The sequence below is a fragment of the Felis catus genome, chromosome D3 (assembly GCF_018350175.1).
Source record: "Felis catus isolate Fca126 chromosome D3, F.catus_Fca126_mat1.0, whole genome shotgun sequence".
In the NCBI taxonomy this organism is placed as follows: Eukaryota; Metazoa; Chordata; class Mammalia; order Carnivora; family Felidae; genus Felis; species Felis catus.
This window is the reverse complement of record NC_058379.1, coordinates 8,765,119-8,778,245: the sequence shown is the minus strand read 5'-3', so window position 1 is coordinate 8,778,245 and position 13,127 is coordinate 8,765,119. Positions and strand designations below refer to the sequence as shown.

Below are 13,127 nucleotides of genomic sequence, written 5' to 3'. Positions count from 1 at the left end.
ACATCTATTTTCTCCATCATTTTTTTGGGGAAGCGCTAAGTGGAAAGAAATGGGTAACAGTTCCATGTATTAAGTAGCTAGATCCAAACAAGTTCATAAGAATTTATGGCCTAAGAACTTAGACTCTGAAAAGATAAATTGAAAGAAAGTTTTTTTTTATTTCATTCTTAATCACAATTGCTGTCAATGGGATGTTGGGGCACTGCGTGAATTCTCAAACCTTGGCAGCAGATTGGGCAACACCTTCTTTCCCGTTCCAGGTTGACTTTCAAGTAACAATTGCTTTTTATTACAACAACCACGGAAAACCCACCTTACAAAGATATGGCGGCATGGAAAGGAATGTCGTGCAATCTAATGCTGAAACTGCACTGAGCTACCTTGAGCTAGTAGTTCAAGAGGCATCGGGGAGATGTCAACTATCACTGTATTTGCCTTGAAAATGTAAAACATTACATGGTGCCCCTATGAGTTTGCTGCAGAACCCCCAGGTGCCTTGGCACACAATTTGAAAATTGCTGCTCTAAACCACACACTAAGAGAGGCAGTAGCCAGTCAGATCAGGGTAGAGGCAGATGTTTTCATGCTGAGGCATGTTGAAAAAATAATCAGAGAAAACTTGTTTGCAACGAGAAGAGGAAGAATCAAAATATAGACATGCCAAGAGGCCATAGAAGGAGCAAAAAAGAAAGGGCAATCGCCTGATGCAGCCAGTACGCCTTCAGTTGAATTCCATGATCTCACCCCAGAATCCATGTCTGACCTTGAGCTCCTGATCTGTTGCCTTAAACTAGCCCCTCCCAGACTCAGGGAATGGTAGCAGCTCCATCCTTTCAATTGCTCAGGCCAAAACTTGGGATCATCCTGACTCTCTTGTCCTCTTGGATCACCCTTGACTCTCTTATTCTCTCACATCCCACACCTAATCCAATCCGTTAGCAAATTCTGCCATCTCTTGCCTCCAACACATATCCAGAATCGGACCACTTCTCCCTATCTCTATACTGTTGACCCAGCCACCATCACCTCTCATCTGGAAACGCTGTGACCTCCTCACTGCTTCTACCTGGTCTGTTCTTAGCCCAGCAGCCAGAGGGATCCTCTTAAAACGTAAGTCAATTCTAGGCTCTAAATCCTTTGATGGCCCATATCTTGCTCAGGGTCAAAGCCAAAGCCTGTAATATGACCGTGCAGCCCTATAGGAATTAGTCTCAGGCACCTCTCACCACAACATCCACTGCCCTGGCTCTCACTCCCTTCATTCCAGCCATCCCAGCCTCTTCACTGTTCTTGAAACATGTCAAGCACAGTCCTGCCTCAGGGCCTTTGAACTGGCTGTTTCCACTGCCTGGAACATCGTCCCCCAGATATCCTCATGGTTTGCTCCCTCACTTGCCTCAGTCTTGGCTCAAATGTCACTCTGCCAGTGAGTTCTTTGCTGACCACGTGTATGAAACAGAAACAGCACCGCCTTCCTCACAGCACTCCCTGGCCACTCACTTCTGGGAGGGATCACTGAGCTGTAGGACCTGACAGACTCAAATGAAGTCACATCCAAAGAAGTATAAATTAAAGAATTCGTTAAAAAAAAAAAAAAAACAGTTACTGAGAAAACTATGCATTAGACATGAAGGCAGCATTGAGGATAAAGTGGCTGCTTCAGTTTAAAGCTGGCCATCTCAGTTCACCCAGTCAATATCTTGGACCATGCTCCCGAGATATGGCCACCCTGAGCGTGACAGACATCCGTTGTGGATCACAGCAATCCTCCTTCCTGAGATGTGGCCTCAGAACTCCTTTTCAGAGAGAGCACTTTAAGAAGCCACTACTCATCGCCCATCAGCCTGAGAAGTGCAAGAGGATTTCTTTCCCTGTTCTAGCACTTTCTACATGGCAGTCTACTCTGTGCCCCCACAGCATTCATCAAGAGGCCTCATTCTTGTCCAGAAACTTTTTCCTCCTGTTAAAAAGAAACCGCTGACGCGAGATGTTTGCGGAAAGTAGATAAACACTCAAATGCTGTCTTTGGTTGCTCCTCAGAAGGTCCTGGTGTTCTAAGAAGAAAAGGAAAAAATGAATAAAATAATTTCCTGTTTGGGGAGCAATTACTTGCATCAAAACCATATTTTAAAGCCCACTCTTTCCTCTGAAGAGATTAATGTTTTGCATTAAGGCCCTAACACAACACATTCTGACTCCCAAGATTTTTTGGCAGAACAGAAAATCCTGACGGCTCTTTTTGTTCGAATGGTTTATTTTCTTCTCTTTGTGGATCTCTGTTTCTTTGCCTTTTTCTCAGCGTTTCTCTTATTCTCTGTCTCTCTATTCTCTGCTCCATTGTGTGTTTGCCTCTCGCCATCGCAATCTCTTTGTCCCTCTCCAGCTCTGTCCCTACTTCCTCCTTGGACAGGCAGCCCATCTCTTCATGCGAATCTGTCATTTGGAGTATGTCTGAGTGTCTGTGTCCGTGTCGCTTCCATCTCTGCGTGTGGGTCTCTCTGCTCCCAACCTTTGTCTCTTTCTCTCTCTTACCCTGTACGTCCGGGTCTGACTTTCTCTGAGTGAGTCTCTCTATCTCATCTATCTTTCTATCTCTTCCTGTGTTTGTGTCTCTGCCTCTGTGTGAATTTCTCTGTCTCTGTGTTTATCTCTCTCCGTCTCTCTGCTTGGGTCTCCTCTCCCTCACTCTCTTTCCCCCCACTTCCCCCTGTCTGCTTCTCTCCTGTTGTCTGTCTGTCTGTCTCTGTATGTTTGTGTCTAAGTCTATCTCTCAGTCTGTCTCTCTGTCTCTCTCTCTCTCTCTCTCTGTGCTTCCCCCCCCCCATCAACCCCCTTGCCTCCAATCTACCCATGTTTCTCTTTTCATCTTTCCTATTTCCTCCTCTAGAGCCCTAAGGTTGAGTCCAAACAGCAAGACGGTGACTGTAAAGTGAAAAGTCACCCAGAGGTTTCCAGGCTGCCAGATGTACAACATATTTAGACAGAACAGCTGGATAATTTAACGACTTCCTTGTTCCCCATCCCCCAAATGTCAGCTTCCAGGGTGTCTCAGACGTGTGCCTACGTGAGGACATATGCGTGTGTGCGCCCGTGCATTCCCTCCTGAGATTCTGTGCAAAAGTCACTGTTCTCTCAAAACCCCACATGCATCCTTTAATGTAATTGGGTTCGGATTTCTCTCCCTACAACTCCCTCCTTCCCCCTCCTCTTGGGTAGTCTGGCTTAGAAGCTTGGTGCTATTTAAGCATCTCAAAGACCTTCCACCTACATCCTGTGATCTTCATTGTGACCTCATGAGTGAGGTGTTTGGGAAGATAAAAAGAGGTAGCAAAGGTCTAAAGGAAGCTGGCAAGACAACCTTCAAATGCAGGGTGCTGCATTTTCTTGGCCCCAGTTTACAGATGACAAAACTGACAGGCCCACTCTGGGGTCCAGAAACTCAACAGAACTAGCACTTGAAACCAGAACTCTTAGCTCCCAGGATGCAACTCACCTCCCAGCATCACAGACCAGCAAAACTGGGAAAGACCGTACAGATGGGGCAGGGTGGTGCAGTGGGCATCGCCTCAGGCTCTTCCATCTGGCAGACAGCCCTGAATTCAAATCCCTCCTCTGGGCCTTAGTAGCCGTGTGGCCTCGGGGAAGCTGCTTCACACCTCTTAGCCTCTGTTTCCTCATTTGGAGAAGGGAAATAATAATAGCATCTGCCTCAGAGAGATGTTGCGAATAGCCAACGAAATAAAACACGTGAGGTTCCTGGGTGATAGTAAGTACGCAAACACGTACGTTGCTGTTGTTAATATTAGAATTAGTATTAGCATAAAACTGAGACCCAAGTTCACACAAACTAGGTAATGGCAGATCCAGACTCCTCATCCGGATCCCCCTTCAGTGTGTCTTCACTGAGAGAGTTTCCTGCTACCTTCTCCCAACCAAAAACCACAAAAACATTTTTTGAGTACTTTCTCTGTCAGGCATGATCACAACACCCTACCGTGTTCACGCTTTTAATCCTCAAAACGACCCAGGGGCATATGTCCCCTGATTTTCCCCATTTTATTAAGAAACTGAGGCCCAGAGAGCATAAGAAACGTGCCCCAGGGGTGCCTGGGTGGCTCAGTCAGTTGGGCCTCCAACTTTGGCTCGGGTCACGATCTCACAGCTCGTGAGTTCGAGCCCCATGTGGGGCTCTGTGCTGACAGCTCAGAGCCTGGAGCCTGCTTTGGATTCTGTGTCTCCCTCTCTCTCTGCCCCTCCCCCCCCCAAATAAATATTAAAAGAAAGAAGAAAGAAAGAAAGAAAGAAAGAAAGAAAGAAAGAAAGAAAGAAGAAAGAAGAAAGAGAAGAAAAGAAAAGAAAAGAGAGGAAAAGAAAAGAAAAGAAAAGAAAAGAAAAGAAAAGAAAAGAAAAGAAAAGAAAGAAACTTGCCCCAGGTCACCCAGCGGGTAGATGGCAGGGCTGGCTGCAAATGCAGACAGCTGGTACCAAGGTCCATCTTGTAGTCTCCACACTTGCCCTGTTTTCTGTTCAAATTCTTGGAGACTTACTCCAAATCATGGTTACACTCCTTTACCTTTCTTTCTCTCTCATTTTTTGCTTAAATAAGTAACACATGAATGCATTCTCAGTGGGAAAATTCAGGGGCATTACTACAAAGTCTGCTCTGACGTTCCTCTCAACAATTTGGTAAGAATCTTACAGACGTTTTCCTGTACGTTTACATATGCACTTGCTGCTGCATCAGACCCTTTCTGCTGGGCCTCTAGAAGACAGTAGTTGAGGCAGCAACCCTGAGATTGGAGGAAGCTGGTGGGGGCTGGAGATGTCCTCACTTTCTGTTTTCTAGAGATCGGTGACCTAAGAATATGCTGAAAGCTTCCAGCAGATAGACTCAGCCAAGGTCCCAGCAATTTGGATGTACAATAATGTTTCTTTGGCTATGCACAGAGACAAAACCAGGGAAGGATAAGTTTATCTTGTTCATACAGAGGCCACTCTCCACATGTGGTTCTGAGCCCTTGAATGTGGCTGGTCCAAACCGAGGTGTGCTGTCAGTATAAAATACACAATGGATTTTGAAGCCTAATGCATTAAAAAATGGGGGGGGGGTAAAAAATATTTCATGAATATTTTTCTTTATATTGATTACATGCTGAAATGACACTTTGGATATATTGAGCTAAATTAAAATTAATTTCACTTGTTCTTGGGACTCCCGGCTGGCTTGGAAGGAAGACCATGTGACTTTTGATCTCAGGGTCATGAGTTTGAGCCCCACATTGGGTGTAGAGCTTACTTAAATGAATAAATTAAAAAAAAACTTTAAAAAAATTTTAAAAATTAGTTTTACTTGTTCTTTTCACGTTTTTAGTGTAGCTACTGGAAAAATACAAATTCCACATGTGGCTCACATTCTATTTCTAATGGGTGGTACTGTTCTAAACAGTTGCTCAAGGAGACACTCTATTTTTTAAAAATTCGCTGAGACAAGTAATAATCATTCAATTGTATTGAGTGCTCAGGGCCAAGCAGCAGGCTAAACACTTCCCGCCGTCATCTCATCCATCCCCTGACATAGCTGTATACAGCAAGCACTACTGTGACCTTCATTTTACAGAGGGAAAAACTGAGGCTCAGAGAGGTGAAGTTATTCACCCAAGATCACATGGCCAGCAAGCAAGCAGCAAAGCAGCCATCTGAACCCATCACTTATGGGATTAACCCTGTACAGCGACAGATCAAAAAGCCATTCATGGGGACTCACCTCATTGTCAAGTGTGGTCAGAGGAGACTTTGAAAAGTTTGCTGGCATCGGGTAAAGGGCAAAAGCCCCAAGAGAAATGCAAGCCCATCTCATAAACAGCCTTTTAAAGAGGGATTTTGTGTAATGAATTTGGGAGCCAGAGGAGAAACCGACCAGACCACACCCCTTTCTCTGCTCTACCCATTGCAAGGCCCAGCCCCAGCTTTAAATTAATCTGGGGCATATATTGGAAGAGTAGTGGTTTGATTTATTAACCAGTTTGGGGCACCTCACCAACAGACTTGGTGAAACCCTCTTTAGAAAGTTTTCCCCAAGGGGCACTTGGGTGGCTCAGTCAGTTAAGCATCTGACTCTTGATTTCCACTCAGGTCATGATCTCACAGTCCATGAGCTCGAGCCTCGCATTGGGCTCTGGACTGACAGTGTGGGGCCTGCTTGGGATTTTCTCTCTCCTTCTCTCTCTGTCTTTCCCCTGCTTGCGTGTGCTCTCTCTCTCTCTCTCTGTCTCTCAAAATAAATAAATAAACTTAAAAAAAAAAGTTTTCCCGGATGTTGTGCTCCCTTCTTCCTTTTGTAATAAAACCGCACAAGGCCAACCAGAATAGAGATTATACTTCATCATAGCCTCATTGCAGCAAGATATAACCATGTGATTACCTTCCAGCCGATAGGATGCAAATAGAAGTTGTATGTATAAGCTCTAGGAAGTATGCTTAAAAGTATGAGACATACCTTTCATTTCCCCTTTATAAGGTCTCCATGGTTAGAATGCAGATGTTATGGCAGGTGCTATAGCAGCCATACCGTATCACGAAAAGGGAGGTACGTGCTGGAAATAGAAGAAAAACAAGATGGAAGGAGCCTGGATACCTAATGATTATAGAGCTGCCACTTAGCCCAAGGCTGCCTATTTGTACATTTATATAAAAGAGAAATGCATTTCTATATTATTTCAGTAACTACTAGTTGGTATCTCATTATGAAAGCAACTAAACTTGTAGACCAGTGGGACTGTTGGGAGAGCTTGGTGGGAGTGTTAGACTGCCTCAGAGGCCACTAAAGGCATTAGAAGTGAGATGGCACCTATAGAAATTGAAGGGTTAATATCTCAGGGCCATAAACCACCATATAAAATAAGCAATGAGAGGAGTTATCTCAATGGTTAAGCAAGTGGTTCTATAAACTGGGGTCAAGCTCTCCAAGCCTTGGCCTTCTTATCTGTAAAATGAGTTGATAATGCGAATGAATGGGATCAAATCATAAAAAGGTATTGCTGTGGGGATATAATGAAACACAGCCCTTAACATGCTGCCTGGCCCATAGGAAGTGCACAATATATGTTTGTTGCTGTTGTTATTTCTTGCTATGACCGGCCTGGCTGGTCTTCTAGCTCTCCCGCTGCTGAAATGCCTTTCCCCAGCTTGTCCGACAGGAGGCTGAAACAGTGACAGCCTATTCATCCCTCCCCGGTGGTGCAAGGCCCTGCAGAAGAGGTTTTCAAAGACAACATTCTCTTAACACATGAAGCAGACACCATCACGTCCTATGCTCCAAGCCTTCCATCATGGCTGTATGTGACTTTTTGAGGTGTCTTTCTCGAGGGGGTTGGATGGTATTTTAAGTGATGGGAGAGAAGTTAATATTGGTGACCAAAAAGGCAGGAGATTGTATTATTGTTCTCCACTTTTCACCCCTTCCCACTTTCCCTATAAAAGGATTGTCCGTCACTGCCCCCACTGACTTGGCCAATTGGATTTGAGGGGGACTGCTGCACATCACCTCCAAGAGAGAGTTTTAAAGGGCATTGCTAGAGTTTTCTCCTTCTTTCTTGTACTTCCCTTCCGCCCCAGGAATGGACATGTCCTTTAGGGCACAGAACAAGAAGGCCCATGGGGCAGAGCCCAGCAGAAGCACAAACATTAATGAGAACAAGAAATGTGTGTGTGTTGCAAGCCGCCGAAATCTTGGGGCTATTTGTTATGCAGCAGTGCTGACTCACACATTCTCCCTCAGCTGCTAAGAAATGTTGAGAGCTTGGGAGGAAGGCAGACCTTGCCTCAAATCCCAGCTCTGCCAAATATCTAAGGCTGGGCGTCGTTGAACAAATAAGTCACTTGGCTTCTTAGGGCCCCATTTTCCTCATCCGTAATAGGAAAATAATAAGGGTGCTTATACTTCATAGGGTTGTGGTGAGGATAAGATGACATGAGGTACACTAAGGACTTGGTGTTGAGAAAGGGCTCTGTTCAGAGGAGAGAGAAAGGTCTGAGGCGTGGTCTTTTATCTCAGGTGGAAGGACCAGTTCAGCTGACCTTTCACTTATTTATTTATTTTTAAGATAATAAATAAAAACACTGGGATCAAGACCTGAGCTGAAATCAAGAGTCTGATGCCTAACTGCCTGAGCTCAGCTGACATTTCAGATCCCAGGCCTGACCAATGCCTGATCCTGGACCTCAGACTGGGATAGTAACCTCTCTGAGTCAGGCTCTGGCAAAGTACCCCTAAAAAACTTGGCAAAAAAACTATGTAAAATTTAGGGGCACCTGGGTGGCTCAGTTGGTTAAGTATCCAACTTCTGCTCAGATCATGATTTCACAGTTTGTGAGTTCGAGCCCCACATCGCGCTCGCTGCTGTCAGCACAGAGCCTGCTTCAAACCCTCTGCCCGCCTCTCTCCTCCTCCCCAGCTCACACGTGCCCTCCCTCTCTCTCTCTCAAAAATAAAAAAGAAACATTTTTAAAAACATATGCAAAATTTTCGTTGACAAGAACCCCACAACAGTCTCTAGTTTAAGCTGCCTCCGTTTCCTTCCTCCACACACTCCTCTTCCAGCCTCCGGCCTTTTGAAAGAAACCCTCCCCCCTCAAAACCCACAAAAACAGAAAACCCAGAGCCGGAGGTACTCTGGCTTGAACTCTGCAAATTCACATCAAATGGCAAATTCGTTTGTGCTGATCTTATCAATAGATGCCCTTCCTGTTAGGCTGTCTGGAAAGAGAAATTGGTCCACTAGTCAACGTTTGCCTGCTCTTGGCTGGACTGTATGACCGTGAAGTTTCAGGCGAGTTTTTATGGTGTGGTAGCGGCTCACCTAAGAGGTCTGTGCCCATGTAACATCGCACTCAGGCAGACATTCGCACATGCATACACGACAACATACACACTTGCACTTGAGAGCTTCCCTTGGCAACTCCCAGTTAACACCATTCTCTCCCCACACCACGCCCAGAGCATCAAAAGTAATAAAGTAAGGGGCTCCTGGGTGGCTCCGTCGGTTATGCGTCCAACTCTTGATTTCAGCTCCGGTTATGATCTCATGGTTTGTGAGATACCGAGCTCTGTGTGAGGCTACATGCTGACGGGGCAAAGCCTGCTTGGGGTTCTGTCTCTCCCTCTCTCTCTGCCCCTCCCCTACTCTCCCAGTGTCTCAAAATAAAGAACCGTTTAAAAAATAATAATAAAATAAAATACAAAGTGGGATAGGATTGATTTTGATTTAGCCAGTTCCCTGTTGAGGCGACTTCCGGGTTTTTTTCCAAGTTGCTGGTTTTGTTTGCACTTACAAACAACATCGATATGTCCAGGCAGCGTGTAATGGTTAGGACTTTAGATACTACTTGGTTTGAGTTTCCTGTAAAGAGACTCAGAGACAAGGGCTCTACTGCAAATTACTTATTTGAGAGGTGATTCCAGGACATATGAGGAAGGGAGTAGGAAAGGGAGACAGGGAGAGGAGGGAAGTTAATACAAAAGGGACACTTTACCAAGCAAATTACCACCGTGGGCAGCTGGAGCTCACTCCTGCTGGGGAGGACTGGGAACCATAGAACATACCTCAGAGTTGTCCTGGAGGCAAGGGAGCTGGGTATTTATCTTGCAGAGCAAGAACTGCAGTCAGTCATCCGTTGAGGGATGCTCCCAGAAAACGTGAACTCCCTGGCACTTCTGGTTCACCCCCACACTTGCCGAGCCAGCCCTGGTGGACAGAGCCAAGTCCAAGTATGGGTGGTTAGGAGGTCCGGGACTCCAGGGAGGCGGGTGAGGCGACAAGGTTGCAAAATGTCCTCACTCTTGGGGTTGTGCAAGTGTGGCACGGGAGGTTTGAAGAATCAGATGGGCTTGCACAGAAAGGTGGCTGCTGAAAGGAGGTCGGGGACACACGGACAGCGTGTCCTATGGGCTCAGCAGCCAGACTGCCTGGGTTTGAATCCCAGCTCAGCCACTCAAGGGCTACGTACTTAACTTCCCTGTGAGTCAGCTTCCACATCTGTAAACTGGGATAATTACAGTACTTACCTCGTAGGACTGTTTGGGAGGATTACACAGGATAATTCACATAAAACGCTTAGAACAGAGTTGGGCACAAAATAAGCCTCTCATAAGCGTAATATCTGATAACATTGCAATGAATATTCCAGCACACAGCTCCTGACATAGCTTCTTCAGAACCAAGGAAGCAAGATCACCTAATAAAGAAAAGGACCTTTTGAGTCAAGCAAACGAGCATTCAAGTCCATGATCCACCACTTACTGTGTGACTTCAGGTAAGTCACTTAACCTCTCTGGGCCTCAGAGCCCAGATGTTTAAAATCATTACTAATGGGGCACCTGGGTGGCGCAGTTGGTTAAGCATCCGACTTCGGCCCAGGTCACGATCTTGCAATTCGTGGGTCCGATCCCCGTGTTGGGCTCTGTGCTGACAGCTCAGAGTCTGGAGCCTGCTTCCTATTCTGTGTCTCCCTCTCTCTCTGCCCCTCCCTGGCTCATGCTCTGTCTCCCTCTCTCTCAAAAATAAATAAACGTTAAAATCATTACTAAAAAATAACACACTTTACCACAACTAAAAAACAATTCTAATAAATAAAAAGATGCATGCAAGGTGCTTCCGTAAGCATTGTGCCTGATTTGAAGTCAAGTGTGCGATAAATCTCAGGTGTGGTTGTTGCATGTTCAGTTTTCCATACAAGCAGGAAGTTGCTGCTGTGGAAGACACAATTCACTCAGCAATATTTACTGCACACCTGCCAGTTGCAAGACACTAAGATGGGAAGTGAGGGCTATTAGAAAGAAGTGTTAACACTCCATCTTGGCCCCTTTGGTGCCCTGGAGTATCTGTGCTCCTACTTTAATAGAATCACACATTCATGCCCTTTGCTTTGTTCCTTCCTCGGACGGGCAGAGTAAACTTTCCAGCGGCCTTGAGATCTTAAGCCAATTCAGAAGAGGACAGAGGGAAAAGCCAGAAAAGCTTGGTCTCTGATGACTTTGCAGATCCCCCCCACAAGCCCTGAGCTGCCCACCCATGAACCTGGTTTTATATGAGAGACAAAGCAGTATATGCTTGAGTTTCTGTTCTATGCAGCCACAATGAATTCTATGGTACCCATCTTTCTTTGTCTTTCATTTTTTATGCTCTGGGCACATGGCGGGGGGGGGGGGGGGGCGGGGAGGAACTGTGTTACCTGGAGGTCACCGGAGAAAGTTCTCAAGCCTTGCAAGGAGGAGACAGTTACCAGGCTGACTCCTGATGAGTTTGGCTGTCCTGCGGGCTCCTGGAGTCCAGCCCTCTTCTTATCTCTGTCACCTGTCAGAGGCCTCCGCCCCTGTTCTGCTCTAACCCGGGTACCTCTTGCCTTCTCTGAAAACAAGCAGCGGATACATCCGTCAATATCAGATCACCCCTGAGGCCGCCGAAGATGAACAGGGGTTGGAACTGCCCCCGCCCCCCCCCCCCCCCCCCCCGCAACTCGGCCTTCTTCCCTCTCTTCCCTCTCTTCTCTTCCCTGTGCTCACCGGCACACACACCTGTCCATCTTCCTGCCGGGCCCATTAATTGAGCAGCTGGGCCTTTATATTCCGACTGTTGCATTTTTTTGGCAGGAGACGTCAGAAACTGCTGGACAATTTTCAGAAATAATTTTCTGACTCAGCCAAGGACAACCGGGTTAGAACTTGGGAGAAAGGAGGCCAACCACTATCTTCAACTTCGACCACCATTTACTGATCACCTCACCCACTCCCTCCCATCTTTTCACCCTTCTTTAGGGAAGGACACCTCGATTTTCTGCAGGACATCCCCCTCCTCCTACCAGTGGTTCACTTTTTTTTTTTTTTTTCCCCAGTGGTTCACTTTTTCTGCGCGCTGGCAACTGCACTTCCAGGGCCCAGGATGGTCATGTGACCCAACCCTGGCCAATCAGAGCCTCACATGCCACTGGCCACAGTGATTGCCAACCCAGTTTGGATCACTGAAAAGTCAGAGGAAGACTTTGGTTCCATCTGTTGACTGAGAGTTGGCTCCCTTCTCCACTGGTCTTGGACTTGTGAGAGTGGGAGCTGGTAGCAGCCATCTTTCCACCCACTGGGCAGCATCTGATGAAGGGAGTGGAGTTAGCACGAAAGGAAGCTAAACTGAGTGCGTAGATGAGAGTGCGTAGATGAGATGGAGACCAGCCCTGTTAGCATCATTTGAGCTCCTGGATCAAGCCACATCTGAATGTTTTCTTTTTCTTTTTTTTCTTTAACGTTTTATTTATTTTATCTTTTGAGACAGCGTGAGCAGGAAAGGGGCACAGAGAGAGGGAGACACAGAATCCAAAGCAGGCTTCAGGCTCTGAGCTGTCAGCACAGAGCCCGATGTGGGGCTTGAGCCCACTAATGTGAGATCATGACCCAATCTGAAGTTGGTCGCTCAACCGACTGAGCCACCCAGGCCTCTCCTGAATGTTTTTTAATTATGCGTGCACTCTTCATTCATGTAAGCATTTAACTTTTTTGCTTAAGCCACTTGACTTGGGTTTTTGGATTCTTCAAATAAAAGTCCCAATTGTCTATCCCCCTTCCCTCATTACATCACTCTATAACATTCTATATAGTTTACTTATCTTGTCTATTGTCCCCAACCTTCCCCCAAGTGCTGCCTAAAGGTAATAATTTATATCTTTTTGGAATGGGGAAGGGGTTCTGTTTTGCTTACTGCCATAGCCCTAGAATCCAAAACAGCAGACATAGCTGATGCCCAATAAATATTTTTTTGAAGTTTTATTATTTATTTATTTATTTATTTATTTATTTATTTATTTTGAGATTGAGAGAGAGAGAGAGAGGACGAGCAGGAGAGGCAGAGAGAGAGAGAGAGAGAGAGAGAGAGAGAGAGAGTTCCAAGCAGTCTCTGCACTGTCAGTACAGAGCCCAATGTGGGGCCTGAACTCACAGACTGTGAGATCAAGACCTGAGCAAAAGTCAAGGGTCAGATGCTTAACCAACTCAGCCACCCAGGTGCCCCAATAAATATTTGCTAACTTTTTAAAAAATTTACTTATTTATTTTAAGAGAGAAAGGGAGCAGGGGAGGGGCAGAG

At 46.0% G+C, this 13,127-nt stretch overlaps 1 long non-coding RNA gene across 1 annotated transcript; it reads right to left on the bottom strand.

The window, feature by feature from the left end:
• Nucleotides 1-138: 138 nt before the first annotated feature.
• LOC109493034 lies at nucleotides 139-11,425 on the bottom strand. Its single transcript, XR_002737074.2, has 6 exons — nucleotides 11,230-11,425; nucleotides 10,064-10,233; nucleotides 9,602-9,743; nucleotides 6,497-6,593; nucleotides 3,494-3,673; nucleotides 139-2,054 (listed from the first exon to the last, which is right to left on the bottom strand). It is a non-coding gene; the product is annotated as an uncharacterized LOC109493034 (long non-coding RNA).
• Between the last annotated feature and the right edge of the window lie 1,702 nt (nucleotides 11,426-13,127).